Raw genomic sequence first — 24,612 nt, forward strand, 5'->3', positions numbered from 1 at the left:
ATATATATATTCTTTTTTATTTTTATCTCCATTTTTTATCTTTTCCAGTTTTGTTTCCCCTCCATTTTATACTGCTGTGGAATCTCCAAGTAATGCTCATGCTGGTGGCATAGGTAGCTAGATATTAAAGGAAGGAAGCAAAGGGAGTGGGACATTAAGAAGCCTAATAAACTGGGAAGCAGAATCCAATCTTGATCCTACTTTACGAGGCAGCTACAGCCTCACACACACCTCAGGGAGCCACCCACCCATTCCTGGCAGATTCCTGTGGGGAGGGATAGAAACAAAAAGGGAAAAGTCCTCTGTTGGGCACATGCGCAGCAGAAGCCAAGATGGCAGCCATAAAGGCCAGTCTTTCTAGCCTGGGAAAATGATCAGTTTGGATAAAGGGACACCAAACCCCAGAAGATCTAGGCAATGGGTTGGTTAGCGGGGGGATCAGTGCCAGGCCACAGAAGTTGATTGGTTAGTTTGAAAGGGTGCCTGGTTTTTCCCAAGTCTCTCTCTTTCTCAGTAACATGTGCTTCCTCCACCACCCCCCACCCCCCTCTTCCGCTCACTGGGTTTCTCTTCATAGCAGCCATGTGGCCCTAGCAGCTTCCTGGGGCCCATGGCAGATCATGAAGGTCTGGGCACAGCACCAGCTGGAGTGTATCCGGGAACAGACTAAACTTGCCAGATGAGAACAGAGACATCAACTGAACCAATGGCCCAGAATGTCTGGACAGTGGCCCTATGTCTGGCCCTGATGAAGACAAGGCTGGATTTTTCCACAACAGGATAGACAAAGAGGAGACACTGGGAACCCAGGGGCAGTCTCTGAATTTTCTTCTACAATGAATCCTACCTCTAAATCTCATCCTCCCACCTGTGAGTTCCCTAAATGCTTTTCACCTGACTCCATAAAAGGACACCATTTCTACCCACAATATTTCCACGAGCAACAATGCCTCCATTCCCTTCTGTACATCCCTACTTCCCAACTCTTTTAATTTCACACATCAAATAATACCTGCACAGTCTTTCATTCTCTCTGATCCTTTAACATGTCTGATATGCTACTGTCATATATACATTTCGGAGGGAGTGTCCTACAAAGCTTTAGAACAGGCTATGAATTTATGTTCACAGGAATCTGCACAGTGTCTCATCTTCTCTCAAATTATTGCATCATTTGTAGAGGTGTAAGTAATGTTTTAATTTTCAAATGGTCTGCAAAGCCTTAGAAATGAAATTGCACTATCTGAGGCCAACTTGTAAATTCATATAAATATTTGTCCTGCATTCTTGGTTGTGGATAGGCAGAAACTAATGAAGAGGGGAAAATTGAAAGAAAAAAATAGAATGGATTCTATTTTGTGCCTTGAATAATTGCAATAAGAAGTTTTAGCTTCCCAGTTTCCAGTTTATCTTGAGTTTTGTTTTTATATTTTACTAATATAATAACAGTATTTTTGTTCCTGTGGAAGGCCTTGTGTGCTGAAAATAATTTCAGAAAAAGATAGTATAATTGCCCTCAAGTCCCTTCCTTCTTCCACCCACACCTTTTAATTAAACATATATATTCAGGTATGTGACATTTTAAAAGTATGAAATTTGCATTTCAATAAAATATCTTAAATTGTTTCTACTAAAGAGGCAATAAAAAATTTAAATCATTCAATATATTGTAATAGGAAGCTTCCCATGGGAGGAGGTAATAATAAGACAAAAACAATTAGAATTAATTGAATTATTGAGCAATGAAAGCAGATACAGGACTAGCGAACAAAATGTAAAAAAGTAGCAATATCAGTGTGCCCTCCAAGGAGGAGACTTTGCCATTCAGAAACTCAAGACATATCCAAAAGCATGCAAACTTATAATTTTTTAAGAGGGAAAGGAGACATTGTTTTGATAAGCTCAAATGAGTTGTGAAGATCATCAAGATCATCTAAATATCTTTGAATGTTACCTTAACCTCAATGATAAAATGGCTCAGAGCAAGTATACAACACTGAGTGATACTGTCCAGAAAACCCATCAATTGTATTTGCTTAGGTTATTGATACTCACTGTATCTGTGTCATATTACTACATATGCTTCCATGCCACAAAATTTTTCTGTGGGCTGAAAATTTTGAAATTGTTTTTAATATCATTAATTTGTAGAACTAAGATATAAAGTATTATACATTTATATGTAAGTAACTAAGTAGTTTCATTACTTTTAGTGTAAACACTCTGCTCAAAAAGATGAGGACCAATATCCAAGTGCCAAGAAATGTGAAAACTAGGACTACCATGAGCACAGGTTTTCAATGGTTTTCTAGAAAAGTTCTTGTATAACTTGTTGTATATTATAACCCAATCAGAACTAGTAATGAAGAGAATTTGATTTACAAAGATCTCATGATAAAATAAAAATTTTGATACAAAAATCAAGAAAATCATAACTGTGAAACCATTTATAGTCACAGAAATGTGCATTATTTGGTTATCTCGTAGGTGTGATATGTTGATTATCTATCCTATATAATAAAAAGTTAGTATGCAAATAGATTGAATGGCGGAACAACTGGAACTGAACAACTGATCGCTATGATGTGTGCTAACCATGAGGGGGCGTGTGCAGAACATGGCAGGCATTGGCCGCGGCAGGGTGGTGGAGCAGGTGAGTGGCGGCGCCAGACCAAGGCGGGGCACTGGTCGCTGTCATGGGGGAAAATTCTTTACTCTCATGTGCTGTGGTCCTGCTGGGCTCTCGCACCTGCTGCCAGCGCTGGCTCCGCCCCGCTAGCCACCTTTTAATTAATTTACTTTTAATGTGCATGAATTCATGCACCGGGCCTCTAGTATAGAATATCAACAAATAAATCCAGTAGCCCAAGTAAATGATAGCTAACAATATTTATTATTTGCTATTTTAGAATGTTAGGTTTCATTAGAATGTTCTTATATTTTAGTCTGAAGGGGGAAATTTACATTTTAGGAAATAAAAATTCATAACTAGGTTGAATTAAAACTGATTTCTCTAATAGAAATCTGGATAAAATATGGAGTCAAACATCTGTGAGTAAAACTACAGAAGAGAAGGTTATGTAAATTAGCAAGAAGGCAGACTCAAAAGAAAAAGATGAGTGAGTAATAAAATAAAGAAGAATTATTAATAGCAAATACCTATATACTGCTCACTATGTCAGGCAATGTTGTAGCTTTGTGTGTGTGTGTGTGTGTATGTGTGTGTGTGTGTGTGTGTGTGTGTGTGTGTGTGTGTGTTCCTTATAGCAAACCTATTATAACCAGTTTGCCATAAGAAAACTGAAGTGGGGAGAATTTAACCAACTACTCATCCTTGGTGCAGAGCTGGGTTCAAACCCAGGAAAGGTGGTTCCTATGTATGTGATCTTATGTGCTGCAATACACCACCCATGGAGTAACGATATTAAAGAGGTTGTCTTCCAGAGAATTTAGCAAACCAAGGAAATAGAAAAATATAAAATACTTAAACATAACTTTGGGATTAGTTATTGAGACAAGAAAAATAGTTGATATCTCTCCCCTTAAGCAATTCTAAAGTTACATTGGTGTCAAAGAAAGGACAGGAAATTTGTCCTTTTCTTTTGAAATCCAGTTTATGATGTCCAATGTTGTAAATATGCAACAATAGCTGTGATCTATAAATATTTAATAAAAATGAAGTCATGAGTATAACTCAGACTAAATTCTAATTAAACATATAAAGAAGATTGGTAGTTACTTTCCCCCAAAACTTCCAGATGGTGCTTAACCAGTGACTATGTTTAAGAATAGCATAATTTAAATAAAAATTCACAAGCGATTTGTCATTTATAGCAAGCAGCATCGATAAAGATTCAATCACTTTATCACAGTCCTTTTACTAGATAGTATTTCTATAATTATCCACTTTACTATAAACTTTCTTGCCCCTGGTTTAATAATTCTAAAGTATTTTGTCTTTAAGGCTTTGAGAAAACTTAAGTAATATAGAAAGCATTCAGAGCATGAAAGAAGTTAGACTTAACTACAAGCAATGTAAGAGGGCTCTAGTAATCTTGTTAATATTCTACTCATGTGAAATAATAATCCAAAGGCAGGGTAGAAAAAAGTTAGGGGAAAATCCCAACAAGTCGAGTGAGGAAGTAGGAACTGACATCCTCTCACAGAGCCCCCACCTCATGCATGATCAAAGGAAAGAGTTTATGGCAAAAAAAAAAATCCCTAAGGTGGTCTTGAAAGTCACAAAAAAAGGCCCCCTATCAACCAGAAGCTGGAGCCAGAATTTGGCATCACAAAGCTTGGAAACAAATAAAATTCCAAGAACTAACTGACCACATCACTCAGCAACTCACATGCTATTTGGCCTGCGTGCACTTGGACACGTGCTCTTTGCTTCTTTCACAGCGGAACCCACGCCCTGGCCTCTTTCTGTTTCTCCACCTGAATAAAAAATGCTTTGTTCTCACTGCGACCTGCTCTTGAAATCTTTCCGGGTCAAGTGAAGAACCTGGAGGTTGCCTGACACTTGAAAGATCCTGGATACCAAAACCAGATAAAAGAGTTACAAGACAATGAAACATACCAACTGATATTCTTTATTAATACAGATGCCACAATTCTAAAAATTAATTACTAAATTGAATTCAGCAATATATTAAAAGGATAATACATTTCAAGGGGAGTTTATCACAGGAATGCAAATTTAGGATAAAAATCAATCAATGTCATTAACCATGTTAAAAACAACCAAAAATATGATCAGCTCAATATACTGAAGAAAAATATGTTATGAAATCTAACATCCATCCCTGATAAGGGGCATATTTGAAATCCTACAACTAACATCATATTTAACAGTGAGAAAATACATGTTTTATCTCTAAAATTAGAGCAAGGTAACGATATCTGCTCTTACCACATCTATTTAAAATTGTACCAGAAGTTATATCCCAATGCAAGTAAGCAAGAAAAAAATGCATTCAGATGTAAAGAAACAAATAAAACTGTCTTTGTTTGCAAATCATGCTATTATCTATGTAGTAAAAGCTCCCAGAAGTACTATATAAGTTTAGTAATATTACAACATTCATGATTAATATAGTAAAATAAACTGTATTTCTATACATCACTAATGAATAATGTATAAGCTATGAAATGGAAACTTTATCTAAAAAACCGAACAAGTATTATGGAACTAAAAATTATGACATATGAATTCAAAAATTTATTAGGTATGCTTAACAGATGATTGGACACGGAATAAAAAAGTATAAACAATTCCTCCTTGGCACTGCCTATGGAGGTGGCAGCCATCTTCTACTCGGCAAACTTTGGTTACCTACCATTACGTTGGACAGTAGGAAGCAGATTTGGTAGCTGAATTAGGTTATCAATGAATTATATAGCCACCCAGATGCTTTGTTGCCAAAAATTTATGTGAGGGGCTGCGTTATTCAAGTCTGTCCCAGTTTAGCCATCAACACTGATCAAATTAATTGGGTAATTGCTAAATCACAACATTGTTTTGAGCTACAAAAAAGCCCACAGTTAGAGTCCCTCTGTTGCCTATTTTATTTTTTTAAATATATTTTATTGATTTCTTACAGAGAGGAAGGGAGAGGGAGAGAGTTAGAAACATCGATCAGCTGCCTCCTGCATACTCCCTACAGGGTATGTGCCTACAACCAAGGTACATGCCTTTGACCAGAATCGAACCTGGGACCCTTGAGTCTGCAGGCCGACGCTCTATTCATTGAGCCAAACCAGTTAGGGCTCTGCTGCCTATTTTAAAGCACTGAGCGCATTTCTAATCTAAGTAGTATTCTGGAGCCAAAAAGACTTAACTGCTATCTGAGAGGGCTACCTACATGCTGAGAATAATGAAATTAATAAAAAAAATCCTTTGGGGTTGAGTTCAAAATGTAAAATATCTTTCTATTTCTCTAGAATCCTCAAGGTATCTTTTTTCTCCTCTGAAATTGTATCTGTATAAAATATTCAGAGCCAAACAAATACACTGTTTAGAAAGCAAAGAAATTTATTTTTATTAAAACAAGTGTATGACTTTTGCTTGTTTTTTCCTTTTGAAAAATTCCAATACTGACAATAAACCTTAAAATTCAGACTGTCTTATTTGTGACATTTGCTTTCATAAACCATGCACTTATCAAGAGCTACTCCTATAGAGAAACTAATCAATGAAAGTGTTACACAAATGGAAAACATATGATTAAAGAGGGGGAAGGCAAATCTCACTCAAAGAACTGAATATTTTAATGAAATTGCCACTGAATGGAGATGTGAAGACTTCAAGCTCTGTTTAATTATGCCACTGAGTGGAATCCCCTAAGACCAACAAGAATTGAACAGCTAATAATCAGTTTGTTCTTTACTGACTACCAGTTAATCATGCCCCAAACACAACCCTGGTCCCCTCTCTAATTATGAATACATTTTCAGGCCTCCCCTTTAATCTCTACACTTTTTATGGGTGCACAAATCTCAATCAGCAAACTGTAAGCATGCCTATAACCACTAGTGAGTGGCTTGAATGGCCTTCCTACTGTTTAGGAAGTAAATATTTACATCCTTTTGTGCCACAGTGGTAAACATTGGCTGATCTTATGAGGGGAAATGGGAGCATAGGAGGCAAGTGTATGTCAACGTAGGGCAGATGCTTTCTAAATAAAGATTATTTTTCTTTACAAAGTACTTGCCTTCTTAGAGAAATCTAGAACGTCATGTACATACTACACATACAAACACACTCCCACATAAGCAGAAAGAAAATATTGCTCACGTTTCTATCATAAAAAGAGAATCACTGGTAAGATTTTCATTTGTTTTCTTCTATATATTTGGGGGAGAAATATATGTGTCTCATGTATGTGCTTACAGATTTGTAAATAATATTACATTCTAGTATTAGAATTTAACCATATACACCATCTCTAGCTATACTCCCTAAATATTTAACACTTAATACTTTATGAAGTATATCTAGAAGAAATAGAATTTCCTTTAAAGTGGTCTAACAATTTATTTTAATAGCTGGTAGCAATCATTTCTTTTTTGACATTATGAATAACTGTTTGGTACCAGAAAATTTAAAAATCATTTTATATTTATTATTATTTCCTTCAGATATAGTCAAAATAAATGAACTTAACAGTTGTTTAAATTTGCTCCCAAACACAAAAGTAAAAAAGCACTTTAGCTTTCTGAACTCACATTGTTTATTTGATTATAATAATTTCCTCCTATAGAATTCTATATTTTTTTCTCCATCTAAAAAATGTTTATTCCTCCGGATTTGTTAATAGCTCAGCTATATGGATTCTGAATTCCATAGCTGCTACCACTTTTTAGTATTTTAACCCCAATATTCCACTTCATTCTGGAAACCATTTCCATGTAGTACACTTCTTCATTAGTTCAGAATTTGGCGGTGACAAATCATCTACTTAATATTTGCAAAATAATTGTCAATATCCTCACAGATACCAACAGCTATCATTTATTTATTGAATGCCCATTACATACGAAAAAGTTTACAGCTACTTCCTATGATGCAGGTTTTATTATCATCTTTTTTTTTCAGATGAGGAAACCGGAGTTCAGAGAAAGTGAATAACTTGCCCACTTACACCAGATACCAAACAGCAGAGTTTTTCCAACATAGATTTGTGACTCTAACCTTATGTTAACTTCACTGCATGACATATCCTCTTAGCCAGATAATTAACAATATAGTGGTTCAGGAAGATGGTAAGGCATGGGGAAATAAAGGTGGGGGGTTGGGGGTGTTAGAAGGTAACACACGAATTGAGACAGCAGACTGCAGATTCGAGTCAACCTACCTTTATTCAAGTTCTGCTATTTAGCAACTGCATAAAATTAACTTATATATCCTTCTTGGGTTTCAGTTTCTTTATCTATTAAATGGGGATTATGAGAAGTACCTTATAGGATTGCTATGAGATAATGGGTATATACTACTTTGTCTAATAACACATAGTAAAACTTGCATTATCTATCTATCTATCTATCTATCTATCATCATTAACGTTATCATTTTCTAGCCTTTACTGTGTTATTGATTAAAATGTTTCACAATGCAAATTAGCCTGCATAAGAAAGCAAATAGGAATGGGCAGAGTTTGTTAGAAAAATAAATCCAAATTATGCCAACAATGCTAAATGCCAGAGAACACAAACCCAGAATGGGATGGAATAGGGAGAACATGCAGTCCAAAATCCTGAACTAACATTTGATGATGGAGTTAAAGAAAGGTGTGAATTATTTTTTAATTTTCTAACTTCTTGACCAATGAAATTTGAATAATTAAGTTGTATGCTTTTTTTCTTATTTCCTGCATTTAGAAAATCATTTTTTTAACCTCTTAGAATTATTTTTTCTACTGATTCTTCCAAGAGGACATTTCTGGTGCTTCTTAGATAGCTGAATAAGCATTTGCACTGCCATTGTCGTTAAAGGATGTATAAGGCAATTGAGTGGACACTGTGGTGCATCACCCAGCTCCCCACTCAGGATTCAAAGGCACTCATTCCCTCTGCTTCCCAAAGTGTTGGCGTTCCAGAACTCATACCTGAAATTACCCTCAGCCTAAGGAAGCTGCCTTGCCCCGTGTTGTGTCCTCTCCCTGGACACAGTCAGCATCAGATGATCGGCTCACTGGGATAGAAAGTTCCAGAACTCATACCTGAAATTACCCTCAGGTAATTTTGCCTTGCCCCGTGTTGTGTCCTCTCCCTGGGCACAGTCAGCATCAGATGATCGGCTCACTGGGATAGAAGAGAGTTACAAGCAAAAGCCCAGCCCCTTTGCCTCATCTGAGACAACTCTGAAGCCCCAGCCCGAGCTCCCTATGGAATTGGAAAGTTGAAGCCTGTGCTGCAACTGTGTAGCTGTTTACTTCTTCCCTCTGTCCAGCTCTGCTTCCCTCACTTCTCACAGATGCTATTCCTGTCGGGGAGGGAAAAACATTTTACTCTACTCTTCTAGGTTCTTGTGGCTGGTCTAAGAATTAAATTGTCATGGCATGGATTAAGGAAAAAATAAAATTCAATGACAAACATATGGGGCTCCATAAGAATATGGGGTCCCACAGGCAGTCAGGTCATTGGGATTAACATGCCATTATGGACATGTAGGAGAAGGGGTAGGAGCTGGAATGTCAAAGGGGAGAAAGGCAGTTTACGTGGAGATGAACAAACAAATGTTTAGTAAACAAATGTGAGCCAGGCGTTGCAGAGACAAAGGGACACAGAAGGAGGACTTGGGTCTCCAAGCCCTGCCGTGTTTTCCCAGCACACCCAGCCCATATTCTTTGTAGATTCTCTGGTCATAATGTTCTTCCTGGACCAGGCCCTTTATTTAAATTATTTTAGGCAGTTTGGGGAAGGTAAAACACCCTTCCTGAGTCTTTTATGTCTCAGGCATAATCAGCCTAGAATAATCCCCATGCAAATAGACATACTGTGGGGTAGCAAAGTCTTGCTCCCCTACATTCCCAAGATTATTTTCCAATAAAATTCTTGCATATAAATCTCAGAGCCTGTTACCTGAAAATCAAACCTATGGCAGGCAGAATAAAGTATTTTCATGACCTCACACTTTTACTTAAGATAAAATTACTTGTGTACTTAAGAATATTTAAGTTGTATTATCTCTGTAAGCTTGTGAAGGCAAAACAAATTAAAAAATATTGGAGGCTTAATTCTCACTGTTCAAAAAGAGGAAAGACTTTACCTCTTTTCTTGTAGTACTTGCTTTATAAAATGTGTAATTGTAAGTCTTCTTTCTTTCTCTACAATGTATGTAAACTTTTCAATTAGCCTCCTGCCTGATTGAAGACCCAGAAATGTCTTTCACAAAGACCAGGGAGTCATGTCTATGAAATGTAATCATCAAGGAAGACAGCACTCCTTTTTCCCAGTTTCTGTGGGCAGGTAGGCTAACTTTAGTGGGCTCCCTGACCCAAGATGCAAAACTACCTTCAGTCATAAAGACTTAAAAAGTTTATTTTTCCTTTGGATAAAGCCAGTTTTCTAACTCTGATGCTAATCCTATCATCAGGTGAATTTAGGTTGAACTTTGTGCTATGAAGTCTTCCTCCTTGAGGACCAGTTATTGTTATTCTTGAAAACATGAGCGGTATTGGCTTGGCTATGCAAAGCGGTGAGGGTTCTTTCTGTCTCAGCAGTGTCTTTAACAGATTGCTTGTGATGTGTATCACATCTGGTTTAATGGTTACTCAATAACAAAATTGTTTTCTTTCTCTTCTACCTTGATGGAGAAGAGAAAGAAAACAATTATAGGTTGAGGAAACTTTGTTTTTAATTATTTCTCCCCAGTAATATTCCATGATCTTTAATGGATAAGGCAGCCCAATAGAGTCGGCTGCCTTGTCTGAAGGAGAGAACTGGCTACCTGAAGTCCTTTAGATATTATAGACACGGACTAGCCTGAGGCTGCTGGCCTATCTACCACGGTGCTATTTCCTTTCCTATCCAGCCTAAAATTTCCAAAATTGGTCAATGTTCAATTCAGTCCCTAGGCTGACTCACACACCAGAACGTGCCCTCAGCTTAAGGAAGCTGCCTTGCCCAAGGTAGAGTCCTCTCCCTTAGCATAACCGGCATCAAATGATTGGTCACTGGGTGCGGGAGGGGTTATATGCAAGGAGTATTGTTTCCACCAGTTGAAATGTTTATAAAATCTGAGGAAGGTGCAAAGGCCTTTAAGTCCTCTCATGATGACAGCTTTGTTTAGGCAAAGCTTCAAATACTGATGAAGAGGCTGTCCTCTCATGGTCATGACAAACAGCACTAAGTAATTACAGTTCTCTCTCATCCTGAGCGGCTATGTGGCCTCAGAAACATTCTTTATACAGGAACACAGGTGCCCACTCCCAATAAATCAGCATTGGCTCTTGAGATGATTTATGGGCTTTGTCAGCTGGCACCAGAGAAAGTGTATAAAGTCTACAATTTTCTGCTAATTCATGGCAGCAGCAGAAATGAAAGTACAGATAGACTGCCTGAATGAATCACAGAATGCCAGAGTTGAAAGCCAGCTGCTGGAGCCTCTATAAAATGAAATCTGTGGGTATCTCTTTCTAACTTCACATTCAATGACATCAACCATTTTCACCATGGGAATAGACACACATTAGCAATCAAAAGGTTGTTTTATTTTATTGTTGTTGTTTTCTTGCTTGTTTGTTTTCCAATAATCCATTTTCAAACATTTACCAGCACATCAGCGACTGAAAGCTATTTGAGAGTGAGGAACTCTGAACGAGTGCTAAGACAAGGAAGACAATTTCAGGTGATTAGATATCATGAACTTAGTACAATACTGTCAGGATAAAAGCAGGTTTTATTTTTGCCCTTTTATCATTTTCCATATTGGTCTTTTTAAAGTTTATATAAAAGTCTCCTAATAATGTTATTTTAATCATTAATAATCAAAATTGGAACAATTGTCGAAGATATAATAGTTATGACTATTTAGATTTTAATAAGAAATTCTAACAAGTATTGGTTTGGTTTGGTTCAGTGAACTGGGTACTTTCACAAGAATTATCTCTTGAATCCTTCCATAGAGGGTTCTTAAGGTCTTTGACCCCAATTAAAAATGGAGAAAAAAAACAAACTCCTCAGGTAATGGAAAGGACCTGTCTCAAGTCACATGGCTAGGTAAGCTGGTAGAGGCTGTGGTTCTAACCCACTCTTGATTACTTGTAAATGATGCTTTTTCCACATTAAGCTGATCTTTCTATTTCCTTAAATTAAAAAATCATAAAAGAACATGATATTACCAGAGGAATCTCTTGAGTGGATAAAAGTACATGAAAAACAGAAAAGCAAAAAGCAAAACCTATACAAAGAATACATCTAGCCACGTTGGGTCGGTGTCTTTGATTTTCATGTTGTATCTTTGAATGAACCTTTTCATATATTTAACAAAACAAGATATTGTATCTAAAGAAAAAAAAAAGGAATATATAGGAAATAATAAGTAAAGTAAAAATCAATATCTAATAATATTACACACCTATTATGTGCTTGGATACTGTGGTAAGTTTTTAACATACATTCAAAATTCAATCTCCAACCCATGTTTATTGAGCCCCCATTTTGAGTCATCCATTGTTCCAGGTCCTTGATCAGCAAACTGCGGCTCGCGAGCCACATGAGGCTCTTTGGCCCCTTGAGTGTGGCTCTTCCTAAGCCTTAGGAGTACCCTAATTAAGTTAATAACAATGTACCTACCTATATAGTTTAAGTTTTAAAAATTTGGCTCTCAAAAGAAATTTCATTCGTTGTACTGTTGATATTTGGCTCCGCTGACGAATGAGTTTGCCGACCACTGTTCTAGGTGATTGACTAAAGAGTGATAAAGAAAATTAAAGCCCCTGTTCTAACTGTGTGTTTACATACATACATAGTTACAATAACAGAAACACTAAGGCAGGTGCTGATCCAGAGTTGACAGCAATGTTTCTCCACTGATTACCTGCACTGCTCTTGACAGGAGAAAAGGAAGAGGAACTACCCAACATTGTTACACTATATACTGTGTTAAACTACACAGCTCAATGAAGGGCATGTACCTGGGTTGTGCAGGACACAACCAATGTTCCTCTCTCAGATCAATGTTTCTCTCTGTCTCTCCTCCTCCCTTCCACTCTCTCTAAAAATCAATGGAAAAACATCCTCAGGTGAGGATTAACAAAAAACAAACAAACAAGCAAAAAGAAAATGCACACCAGTTAAGGCCACATATAAGAAAATACTGATAAATGTGTATTTAAGTAGGAGGAGACAGAGAGAGAATATTATCAAGAAAGTATGAAAAAGCGGTTACAATTACCAAAATGTTTAAAGACTTATTTCTTTTAGATAATTTTAATGGTCACTGCAAAATGGAGAGGAAGGTAAGAGATTCGCCACTACCCCCTGCCTCTACACTTGCATAGCCTCCCCACTATCAACATCCCTGCCAGGGTGGTACATTTATTATAATTAATGAGTTCACACTGACACATAGTTTACCTTAGGGTTCACTTTTGGTGGTTCATTTGAATTTTAGACAAGTGTGCAATGAAATATTTATAGTATCATACAGAGTCATTTTACGACCCTAAAAAAAATCATCTGTCCTCTGCCTATTCATTCTTCCTTCCCCCCTAACCCTGGCAGTCACTTGATCTTTTTTTCTTGTTAATCCTCACTGAAAGATATTTTTACATTGATTTTTAGAGAGCTTGGAAGAGTGGAAGAGTGGAAGGAGAGAGGGGAGGGGAGGGGAGGGGAGGGGAGAGGAGAGGAGAGGAGAGGAGAGGAGAGGAGAGGAGAGGAGAGGAGAGGAGAGAGATCGGTTACCTCTCACATGCACCCTGCCTGGGCCTGGGAATGAACCTGTGCAATCCAAGTATGTGCCCTTGACCAGGAATGGAACCTGTGATCCTGTAGTGCACAGACCAAAACTCTAACCACTGAGCCCATTTTTTAAAATTAGGTGTGGCTGTGTCCCAAAAAACTTTATTTATGAAACAAGTGGTACACCATATTTGCCTAGAGGTTACAGTTGTTGACCCCTGCCCCAGAGGGTACGTGATATAAATTTGTGAATAACATGATCCAATGAGAAACTTTAGTTAATTCAATAGAAAATCTTAATAGACAATGAAAGTATCTAAGGAATTAAAACTGTTGCCTCCATAGACTTTGAATGAAGGAATTGGTTTAATGTACATTCACCTTTTTTTTTTAAGAAAATGCCTTTGTAGAACATGCAATTTGTTAAAATAATAAATACATGAAAGTGGCAATGCAAGCTTTTCCAGAGATTGTATCTCCTAAGCTGTGAGCTTTTAGGCATTTACTGAAAGCACATAATTGCCTCCTGTGTGTCTCTATCATTTGTAGTGCTCCTTTCACTTTAAAGGCTACCTAACCATTGGGTTAATGATAGAGGAAACACTAGTAAAATCCCACTTGTGACTTTTACCCTGTCTTGTTCATTCTACTAACAGCAGTGGGCACAAACAGAATAACTTCCCCCATTCACCTTTCTCTGAACAGAGCAGAGTGGCCAGTCAAAGCTTTATCAAGAGGACCAACCAGATTGCATTTTATTTTTTTTTAAATATATATTTATTGATTTCAGAGAGGAAAAAAAAGAGGGGGAGGGGGAGGGAGGGGGGGAGGGAGAGAGGGAGAGAGAGAGAGAGAGAGAGAGAGAGAGAGAGAGAGATAGAGGGAGAGAGAGAAACATCAATGATGAGAGAGAATCATTGATCAGCTGCTTCCTGCATGCCCCACACTGGGGATCAAGCCCACAACCCGGTCATGTGCCCCTGACCGGAATTGAACCCTGGACCCTTCAGTCCGCAGTGCAATGCTCTATCCATGGAGCCAAACCGGCTAAGGCCAGACTGCTTTTAAACTTTATAAAAATAATGTTCAAGTTACATTTTATCCTAATTTTTCTTTTATTATTTTTTTACTATAATAGAAAAGACTAATAAAACCTTCTCTTTTCCCCTCCCTGTCCTTCTTCATGCTTCAATAGCTTCACAGTTTACTTATGGTGAAAAGGAGGGGAAAAAACTACCGACTCCTTACACGGAGGTTCGTGTCTGAATGGCAATATATCCTCTTCCAGGGAACATGTTGAGTTTGTAAAAAGTCCTGTAAATGAGTTCAAGGTGATAGAAAACAGTCCACAGCTGACGCATTGAAGGAGACGCCTTCTGGTGCCAGTTCCTCCCCATATGGTCCTGGGAGTCAGGAGTGGTCTGAGACAACGTGTGTGATAAATAAAGGTGAGAAGCGCAATACTTCATTATCTACTTGCTCACTATTTAAACTCATTCATAGGGAGAATCATTTGGAAAGATTCTTCTTTTCCTTCTAAAGGTTCTTTTATTCTGTAGCCGCATGACCTTGGACAGGTTATTTATACTCTGAGCTGTAGAATCCTCACCTAGAAAATACAGCTAGTAATGTCTTCTGTATAGTTCCTTTAGCTATTTTCTCTGGGGCACCCTCAGTCTGAAATGTCCTCTGTTCTTTGTTGCTGGAGCTGGGAGCATGCACACAATCCTATAAAGCCTGTAGCTGCCCCAGGCTCCCCATCCAGGCAGCCAACCAGGTTCCACTGAGTTTTACCAATATTAACAAAGCAAGTAGGAGAAAGCTTCCTGCTTCTGAATTGAATGCTGCTTTTACTATGATGGCAGCAAGGTTGGAGTGACTCCCGAACCTAGCTACCCAGACAAAGACAGTAGCTTTACCAAGAGCCCAGCCATTTTCAAAAAAGCATATATCTTAGAGAACCCAGTGGCAATTTCACCAGCGGCTCCAAGTGCAAATTAACAGAAGGCGCTTGTTGTGGAGTTCTTTGTATTAGTTACCTGTTGCTGTGTAACAAAGTCCCCAGAACTCTTTTTAGCAGCTTAGCTGCTTACAGTTGCGTTCCAGTGTCTCTCATGAGACTCTACTCAAGCTGATGACCAGGCTCATCATCTGGAGGCTTCACTTATGTTCCACTGGGGAATCCAATCCCATGATGACTCCCCGCCTCACATCGCCACTGACCACAGGTCTCAGTTTCTTTCTGGCTGTTGACAGGATGCCTCAGTTCCTCAATGAATGGACCCTCCCACAAGGCTGCCTGAATGTCATCACAATGCGGCAGCTGGCTTTCCCCCAGAGACTGATAGGAGAGAAAGAAGGGGAGATGGAGAGGGAGAACAACAGAGAGAGGAGAGAGGAGGCAGAAGCCATAATGCCTTCTATACTCCAGCCCAGGAAGTGACATATTATCATGACATATCATCACCGCTGCAATAATTTTTGCTCACCCAGACCAGTCATGGTGACACAATGTGAGAAAAGACCACTCCAAGGCACAATCACTGGAGACCAATTAGAAGCTTGTTATCAATCTTCTCCCTCCTGTTCCTAAAGCCCTTCTAACATTTTAAAAATATTTCTCACCCCACCCTCCATTCCTCCTCTCTCTCCCCCTGCCCTCCCCTTTATCTCTTTCTCTGTCACTGTCTCATACCTAGGGTGGTTTCTGTTTCCTAACTTGATCTTAATACTCCCCTCTAGCATTTAATGAGAAAGTATAATGTGAAAATGGGCAGAAATAAGAGCAAAAACTTGGGCTATTGGATAATATTTAGTAGACACTATTACTCCTACTTAAATAAAGTGAAAAGTGTGCATATTGATTCCCCTGTGAGAGTTGGACCCTTTATCCTTCATGGCATTAAATGACTTAGTAGTAGCCCCATTAGAACTTTTAAGGGCTATTGTTAAAATGAATCCATATACACATCTACGTTGCTACTAAACTCTGAGCTCCCTCAAGGCAAGAAACTTATTTTATGTTTTTTTTAAGCCCACAGCCCCTAGCACAGTGTGTGACTTATAATATGCACTCAGCAAATGAGGAGGTGAGGAATGTGTGGGCTGAGGGTGGGGAGAGGAGAAGAGAAGTGGTGTTTCTAATCCTCTCCTAAAACCAAAAGAAGTAGGTAAATTGAACTGAAAATGCGGAGATCACTTAATGAACCATTTCTGAGAGAGTAACATTTAGACACAGTTAAATCTTTGTACCAAAAAGGAAGGTGGAAATATGTGGGTTGTTTTTTTTTTTTCCTGTTTTCTATTCTAAACCTAAAATGTGCCTTTTAAAAATTACTTTGGTATGCAATTATGCTTATGGGAAGATAATTTTTATTTCAGGTAGTCAAATAATAAAATGTTGGAGTGGGAGAAAGGTAACAACAGGACTTAATGTTTTAAATCCTTCTCATAAAGCAACCCAGAGATTGGCACTCCCTTTGACACCATTCATCAGTTTGGAGTATGTGAAGCACGATGGTGAATAACAACTGAGTGATTAAGGGCTGTCCGGATATTTTGTTTGCTTAAATGCCCTTTTTCATAGACAACTCAACTAATTCTTTTGTCAAGGAGTGTGCAAGGGAGTATCAAGAGCCTACTAAGATGTGTGTGTGTGTGTGTGTGTGTGTGTGTGTGTGAGAGAGAGAGAGAGAGAGAGAGAGAGAGAGAGAGAGGCCATGCACTCTGGAGGTAGTGTATAGGGAGGGAGAGAAGGTTGATGAACATTGTGGAAGCAGTAAAGGAGAGATATTCACTATGTAACAAAATTCAAGGTGTATCTTCCTCACTTCTACCCTCCAACCTTTATTGCCACCACATTCAACTTTGAAGACTCAAACTTGTGCCCAGACCTTTACCTATCAGGCAATTTGCTAAGTCTAGTTCTATTTTTAAAGCATTCACCCTCTTCAGCATAGGAAGGTCCAGAGAAGACAGTGGGATTTAGATTTCATGTGCCCAGAGATCACATCTAGGGTACTTTAAAAATTAAACTTTATAACTGTGAAATACTAATATTTTACGTAGCAAATTCTGATGTTTTCTTTTTATCTGGTTACACAATTATAAATACTAAGAAACTAAATTCGCATCTTGACATAGCATTGTGTCTTTTCTATAGGTAAATTAATTATTCAGAAAAATATTTATTCCTATGGGCAAACTTTTAAATTTTTAAATATAACTAGAAGGTTAAATTGTCCAGATTTGAATAAGAATTACAGCAGAGAATACTCTCTCCAATTTTTTATTCAATCCATTTGTAACAGAACCTTAGCTTAACACATTGCTGCCCACTCACAGATCATAATATCCAGTCTCTCTTGCAGCTAGAAATGGTCACATCTGCCTAGGAATGTGGAAGAGGAAATGTTGTATGATTCTTACAAGGTATGTCCTCAGAAAGGGGGGAGTGAGCTCATCTAAGCCCTTTCTCTCTCTAGCTACCTGGAACTTGAAAGTGACAACCAGGGCTACCTTTAGAAACCATTCCGAATTGTGAACATCGAGATCATCCAGTGAAGAATGGTACACAATGAGCTGGAGAGATTTCGAGTCCCTGATAATGGGAGAAGGGGAGGCTATCTGTTTTTCATGCTGATATTGTCAAAGAAAGAGGTTTGTGATCTTTGAAATGTTTTTGAGCTTTTGTTCTCAATCTTGGGCCCAATGTAAAGTTTCTCATATCAAGTAATTTACAAAAATTAGCCCAAATTGAAACACAATGATTGTTGCAGGCTAACCTGCTAAACATACGACACTATCTTAAGATCTACAAGAACTGAACACAAGTGGACACATGAATATTAGCTATTCATTCCTTCACTTGTTTTAGTCAGCAACTATTTGTCCCGCGCATCAATACAGTATGTCAGGCATTGCACGGGCTTGTATCATCCATCTATATTTCTAGCATTCACATGGAAATCTTTGAACAAGATTACAACACTTTTCTGAGCAATCAAATCAAATACCCAAACCAAGACAGCCATGCTTTTAAGATTCATAGGCAGCCACTTCTGCATTATAATATGAAGGTCATCAAAGGGCTTAGGATTTTAAATCTTGAAATAGGGATAAGGGGAATGGCAAGAGGAAAGATGATTCTGAAGTTTTCCTTTGAAATTAGCTAGTCGGTATTCTATAGTTATTCTATTGATACCCATTACTAATAAATACTAGCATTTCTTAATTAGTATTCTAATTTAAGATTCAAAGTAATGTCAGAAATATCCTTCCCACTTGATTGCCTAGAGCCCCTCTTTACACAGATATTTTGTGTACCCGTAGCCAAAATGACACAGCCTTCTCTCTTTTATCTGCAGCATCCTTGTGTCCAGATCTTCAGAACTACACTTCAATTATCTTTCCGATAAGTAATGTTAAAATCTTAGGAAGAATCTAGAAGATAAATTATCCTCAAGGAGAGTTACAGGAGGCATTACTCTATTATAGACAGAGCTGACGGGATGCCTCTGTCAACTGGAGATGAAGTACAGAAGGAGAGGTTTGCAACACACATGAGCCACAGCCTCTGAGGTCATTGATGCAGGGACAACGGAAGCCTGATGAGACAGACCCTTCATGGAAGTTCAAAGCTACATCCTCCCAGGATTGCTTTTCATAGTGACTGACACCTGAAGCCTGGGGATCAACACTGGAACTTTGCAGAGATGAGAAAGAAAGGCAGAGGGGAAGCAAAAAGGACACACTGAATTAGTGGGCTGTGCCCTTACTCAGCTTCTTAGAGACACAATATTCTTATAATACAGGATTATAAATCTTCAGCTCTGAAGAGAGGATATTTATACAATCGTTATGGGGAAATAAATGATTCAATGCAAATAAACATCAGAACACTTACTGCACAAGTAGTTTCATCAGCATTTTAAGAGTAATCTTGCGCTAAATATTGGGAGCCTTGACAAACAAATATATTATATTGTGTTTATTTTGCCTATTATTTCTGCAGCTTATATAACAATTTGTGTTCTTAACACATATTCCACTTAACATTTAGTATACCAAACAAGTCACAGAGTCATTTCTGAATTCAACAGAGAAGTGAATGACAACCTTATCCATCCCTGGAAGGAGTCACAGGACAAGATATTTGTGAATAGAGAGACATAATCGCTACTGAAAATTGTATCAAAATTTCAATTTGGAATGAAAAGATGGCAACAAAAATAAAAACAACACAAACAAACATGAATTATTCATTTTTAAAACTATTTTTCCAATTTATAATTTTGAAAAAGAAAATTGTATAAACTATACATGGTCATGTAATCAGCATGAAAGTGCCAATTTCATGACATTTACTCCACTAATAGGGATTATACATAAGATATTTCCAAAATATTTTCACAGTTATATAATTTAAAGTGTTGTTATAAATTTTTTAGAAACCAACTGAAATTGAACGTTATTTCACATTATTTGTTAGTTTGTATTTTTCTAAGTACAAATGTTTGCTGATGGTCAATATTTGCTTTATATTATTTAGTCTAATTTTTTTGTATCTTCTAAAACTAAGAAGAAAAAGAAAATCATTGCATAGTTCTTAAACATTTCCATCTGCATATGTCATCCTTTTATCACAGTTTTTACGTTGTGTGGGCTTTAAAATGTCCCTTAATTACACACTGAAGTAAAAAGAAAAAGATCTTTCTATAAAAAAAGTGACTATTTTCAAATGTATTTCACTTTCTTCTCTACATTTTAATATAATTGACTAAAATAACGTCAGTAGTGGGCCTTAAATAAAATTTCATGAAAATATTACAATCAGAGAATGTACATTAAATACTCTATTCTCAGGATATCAGCCTAATTTTCAGTAATTTTTTCAGTAGAATTTTGTCTACAACCATAATTCTTTTTATATGTCAATGTTATTTATTTAAAAGTACACAATCTCTGTTATTGTCGTGGGAATATAAATTAATGAAAGAATATCAATTCATTAACTTGAAATGAGTGACAAGTTCTATTATCTAAAAAATCCAACTTCTAATCATTTCAGAAGTTAAAAAATTCTGAACATATTTTAAAGAAAACTTTGAACACTGACTGAAACATGATTTAGCTGCAGCTCAGTTGTTTTTCTCCTCTATTTAATTTACCTCAATTATGTCACTTGTAGTGAGGTAAATAGTGTAATATATTAAAAATGTCAAACTTCACATTTCACTTCCTTGATTGATTTCAGCTATTTAGGAATTATGGCATTGTGCTCTTGCCACATTTAGCAAACACCACAGCTTGCAGAACTTCCACTCTTTTGGTTCTTTATTGTATTTTTTTTTAACTGAAGCGGGGATATGTTACTTTTATATAAATATTTATAATTTCTAAAAGGCCAACAAATTGACTGAGTTGCCTTTAATGATATTTGTTTCCTCTATCTCTGCTCACTGACCAGAATTCCTATATTATTTAGGGAAATTTCAGGTTAGTCAGAGTAAGCTTTTTTCTCTTACTCAGAATTTGGGGGATTGACTAGTATAAGATGCCTGGAGAAAAAAAAAACCCAGAGTCTATGTTCAAATACTTTATGAGTGCCAGACACAGAAATTATCCTTTCATTACACAGAATCCCTAACTGCATACATGTACATAGATGCAACTAGATATATGTGAAGATAGATGAGAGAGACAGAAGACCAACAGACAATTTCCGGTTATATTTAAAAGCTCAGGCTATTAAAAAGCCCCACACCCCTCTCTCTCTCCCTCTTTCTCCTTTGTTTACAGTTTATTGCCTAGGATCCTAAAAACGGTAAAACTTCTTGAGTGAGCATATGACAAGCAGGACACTAACTTTTGGGCTTGGGATCAATGTTATAGTTCCTGGAAAATCAGAGAGACCACACAAAATCTAACTACAGTCCTGAAGGGACTGGAGCACTTGGCAGATCATTTATGGTGGGCATGTAGACATAGGAAAATGAGGTAAGGATCCCAAACTAGAATGTCACTATTTTGTTCTCATAATCAATGATCTACTAGAAGCTGGTATAAGACTGGTGTAAAACTCAACTGATGGTGCTGCAAAATGTTGTATGTGTTTGCTGGTCTTTTTGTTTGTTACTTTTTTTGTTTGTTTGTTTTTGGATAGTCTAGTGCAGTGATGGCAAACCTATGACACGCGTGTCAGAGGTGACATGCGAACTCATTTTTTTGGTTGATTTTTCTTTGTTAATTGGCATTTAAATATATAAAATAAATATCAAAAATATAAATATTTGTTTTACTATGGTTGCAAATATCAAAAAATTTCTATATGTGACACGGCACCAGAGTTAAGTTAGGGTTTTTCAAAATGCTGACACGCCGAGCTCAAAAGTTTCGCCATCACTGGTCTAGTGTTTTCTTTTTTTGTTTGTTTTGGAACAACTAGCAAATCATTTCATTGAAGTACTAGAGGCCTGGTGCACAAAATTTGTGCACTCAAAGGGGGGGGGTGTTCCTCAGTCTGACCTGCACCCTCTTGCAGTCCGGGAGCCCTCGGGGGATGTCTGACTGTCGGCTTAGGCCTGCTTCTCGAGGCAGTCGGACATCCTTAGCACTGCCGTGGAGGCGGGAGAGGCTCCCACCACCTCCACTGCACTCCCCAACCTGTGAGCCTGGCTTCTGGCTGAGCGGCACTCCCCCTGTGGAAGTGAACTGACCACAAGGGGACAGCTTCTGCATTGAGCATCTGCCCCCGGGTGGTCAGTGCTCATCATAGTGATTGGTCATTCCACCATTCGGTTAATTTGCATATTAGCCTTTTATTATATAGGATTATATGCTATAGCCCAGGGGTCCTCAAACTATGGCCCGCAGGCCACATGCGGCCCACTGAAAACATTTATCCAGCCCGCCGGGTGTTTTTGCTGCCGCTGTGTGCATAGGAATTTGTTCATAGTTATTTTTAAACTATAGTCCAGCCCTCCAACGGTCTGAGGGACAGTGAACTGGCCCCCTGTTTAAAAAGTTTGAGGACCCCTGCTATAGCCTATGACGTGGTGCCCAACCTATACCTTATCCACCACCTGGAAGCACCTGACACTGTGGCGAGAAGGGCTGTGCAAGTTGATGGCTTCCTACTTCAAACACCTATGTTTTTCTGCTTGGAGGCCTTTCTCTTGTCACAGGATAGATAGACAACACCTTCTAGATGGGAACCAAATTGTTTCAGTTGTAATAATGGGTTTCTGGATACAGTGATTCAAGCAGGATGCAGGTGAAATGAAATAGCTTACAATGTAGTCCTTCCTTTTGCTGCGAAGGGATGAAGTGAGAGAGTGGGGAACAGATGCCCTTTTCTCTTTTATTGTCTGAGTTCAGACAGTCAGGTTAATTAAGCCAAAGTGTCCATCGGCTGAAACAGAGCAAGGCTGGGGTGAGGAGAGGTGTGGGAAGGGATTAAGATTTCTTACAAAGAGCAAAAAGCAATTAATAATTAGCCTCTGACCCTCAAGGTAGAACTAAGCTCTAGACAAAACAGCCTTGCAAACCAGGCTATTAACTAGAGTTAGAGGTGTCCAAATACATTTTTCTCCCTTTGAATAAATAAAAAATTAGGCCTGGAGAACCCACACTGTAACTTTCTATGTGGAAGAAAAAAACAAACCTTTGTATACCATGCAAACCCTGCTATTAGCCTCAAACAGGAAGACTGGGTAGTGAATAGATGGAAATACAAAAAATAAAAATAAATAAAATCCTGGTTTAGTAGTTTGTTGAGAGGAGAAGAAAGAATAAAGCAGAGAATACAGAAGGAAAATGTTGCTTTTCCAGTCTCAACATTTAAACCCCCAAAATGGGAGATGAATTTAAAGGTGTTACACAAAAGCTGACATTGTGGGCTGGATTCCCAGTAGAGGGGGTGTGGGAGGCAGGCAATCTATGTCTCCCTGTCATCTATGTTTCTATCTCTCTATCCTTCTCCCTTCCTCTCTCTGTAAAATTAATATTATTTTTTTTAAAAAAAGAAAAAAGAAAAGATGCTCAACATCACTATTCACCAAGGAAATGTACTAGTAAGTGAAAAGCACATGAGCTATGTCATCACATTTATTAGAATGGCTATTATCAGAAAACAAAAGATGAGTTTTGGTGAGGATGTGGAGAAATTGAATGCTTGTACCCCATTGGTAGAGATGTGGGCTGCATGGAAAGCAGCATGGGGACTGCTTCTGACTTGCCTGATATATCAGAGTGCAGCTGACTACCATGGCCACCAGTGCAGGCATCTGCCAGCTTTTTCTGTAAAAGCCCAATACCAATATTCAGGCTCTGTGGACCATAAGGTCTCTGCTGCTACTCCTCAACTCTGTCCTTGAAGTAGTAAAGCCTTGTAGCAGACTGCAAAAGAAAGCAGGCAATATTCTGCCTGTCGCAATAGGTAATACAAAGAGTGGAGCTGTGTCCCAATAAAACTTTATTTACACAAATAGCTTGCCACATGTGGCCTGTGGGACATAGTTTCCTATCCTGGTCTGAAGTGTCCCGCTTCTGGAGGTGCCACCTGCCTGTGAGCAATGCTTGCTTTATTCCAATACTTTCTGAAGTGTTACAACCTGAGGACATTGGTGCCCTTATCCTGGACCGCCGTTTCTGAAGCAGGTGGCCCTTGCCTGAGCTACCGGGAATTCATCATGTAATTTGTATCCCTTGTTCATCTCATTTCCAGTTAGCCTTTCCCATTCTGTTCTGATCACTCCTGGATTGGAATCCCACTCAAACGTTTCAACTCCTCTAGAGTTAGGTTCCAGGAAAGACCACTTCTTTGATTTTGCTTTTGTACTCACTATCTCTTTGTTTTAAGAATTAAAGAATAAAGCTTTCCTACTACTCCCCTTTTCCCTATCAGTAATAGGACAGAGCCCATCAATCCATCAATCTTTTCCATCAATTTCCCTCCTGCTTTTGCTTCTCACTCGGCATCTCCCCCAGAGTTTATTTGGCAGATTTCATGGCAAAGCTTTAGCTGGATAGTATTATTATTATTATTATTATTATTATTATTATTTAGTTTTGTTTGAGTTGTGCAAGGACCTACATTAGTGGAGTCTAGCCTAAGAGATCTAGCTTGAAATTCCTGCCCCAACCACACAGAAGCTAGAGAAGACCATCAAGGGGCCTAATGAATAGAAAAGAATTTCCAAG

The sequence above is a fragment of the Myotis brandtii genome, unplaced genomic scaffold (genome assembly GCF_000412655.1).
Source record: "Myotis brandtii unplaced genomic scaffold, ASM41265v1 scaffold48, whole genome shotgun sequence".
In the NCBI taxonomy this organism is placed as follows: domain Eukaryota; kingdom Metazoa; phylum Chordata; class Mammalia; order Chiroptera; family Vespertilionidae; genus Myotis; species Myotis brandtii.